Source organism: Formica exsecta, unplaced genomic scaffold, assembly GCF_003651465.1.
Source record: "Formica exsecta isolate Colony F162 unplaced genomic scaffold, ASM365146v1 scaffold62, whole genome shotgun sequence".
In the NCBI taxonomy this organism is placed as follows: domain Eukaryota; kingdom Metazoa; phylum Arthropoda; class Insecta; order Hymenoptera; family Formicidae; genus Formica; species Formica exsecta.
Window position 1 is genome coordinate 259,296 of NW_021853381.1, and position 1,551 is coordinate 260,846.

Sequence of the window (1,551 nt, forward strand, 5' to 3'; positions counted from 1 at the left end):
GGCGCATCGTACGTGCACGTGTGGTAAACGTATATACAAGGTGAACTAGGAAGACGTTCGAAAATTTCGAGTTTATTGTACGAACGATTAAATGGAACAATATTTAATTATATAAGGAGACACTTGACGTTTAAAAGTAAAGAATTACTTGAAAATTATGCGCTCTTTTTTAAATTTAAATACAATTAAAAAATTTCGATCTCTTTAAAGTACAGATAGAATAGAATATTATCTTAAAATAAATTCTTTTTTAAATGCTGTATATTTATATTGCATTGTAATCTTAACTATTGTTGTCAATCCGAAACGTATAAATTATTGAAAGAGCTTTCTATCTCGGATACAATAGTAGTTGAATTTGGATACATCCATCTTGTCTGATTCACCCGGTATGAACACGAGTTTGTCGATGTTTCGATTGTCGAAGTACGAGGCGGTCCGTAGAATACTAGATAATACGCGTGATTGGGCTCCGAATGTATATAACTTGTTATTTGGCGAACGGAAATACCGCCGTTGCGAGTTGCGTACATAAGGGGTTCGGACTCTCTGTCTCTCTCAACCCCGCAGCGTGCACTCTACATATATACATATAAACATGTATCGCATTACATGGAGTGCATATATTAAGAGACACGATATATGTATAACGTTTTAATTTCAATTTAAATATGTACAGATATAAAAATAATAATCATGAGAAATAATGATTATTGTTAAACTGATAATTCTTTACTGACAATTTTTTTATGAAAACATGTGAGCGAATTAAAGAGAATCTATTTATTAAATTTAGTAAATTTAAAATTTCGCTCTATTAAATTTATCAGATTTGCGAGCGCTAGAAAAGAAGAGTAGATTTACACGCAAAATCGTTTTCTGAAAGCATTATTTATCGCACGATTTTGCCGCGGGTTATTATATTTAAATCCCAGTAAAATGTGTATCTCTCTCTGCTACATTGTCCTTCCTTTCGGTTGATGGCGAGCGCACGGGAGCTCACCCTGGGAATCCGCTTCCCAGGTAACAGCTGTTTTCGCAACACCGGCTCTCGATGTATTTCCGCTTTTTTTTTTTTTTTTTTTTTGCGCGGTCCGAATCTAGGCAATTACGTACGTACGTGTCGGGGGGTGACGGGCATGCGCGTAGCGGTTGGCACGCATGCTTCTTATTCTGGTTCTCGCCGCGTCTACGTTTCGTGTGCGCGTCATTTGCTCGATTATTAAAACGCGTTTGTTCCTTCAGTGCGTGCCTGAACATATGTAAAAACGCAACGCGCGAGAAACTGACGTCGCGAAGAAAAGAGGAATTGAAAAGGATTCGACGCTGGAATTAATTTGGACGCGAATCTCGATGACCTTCGAAATTGATGACCGTCGAATCCTGTCTTTACTCCTCGTGTTATGTTTAAGGTACGGATAAATAACTACAGACAATCAATTTTATTCGTGATACGAATTGTCATATTTGTAGCAAATCGAGATATACATATTCGAACTTGTCGCGATATTCTACACGCGAAATAAATTCGAGCTTTTTTCTCCCTCCCCC

At 37.3% G+C, this 1,551-nt stretch overlaps 1 protein-coding gene across 1 annotated transcript in view; it reads left to right on the forward strand.

Moving 5' to 3' along the window:
- The first annotated feature begins 1,247 nt into the window (after positions 1 to 1,247).
- The window catches only part of LOC115242733, a 238,973-nt gene continuing 238,669 nt past the window's right edge, over positions 1,248 to 1,551 (forward strand). The window contains exon 1 of the mRNA XM_029819250.1: positions 1,248 to 1,412. The gene's annotated coding sequence lies outside the window, so the exon portion shown is untranslated. The remainder of the gene's footprint in view (positions 1,413 to 1,551) is intronic.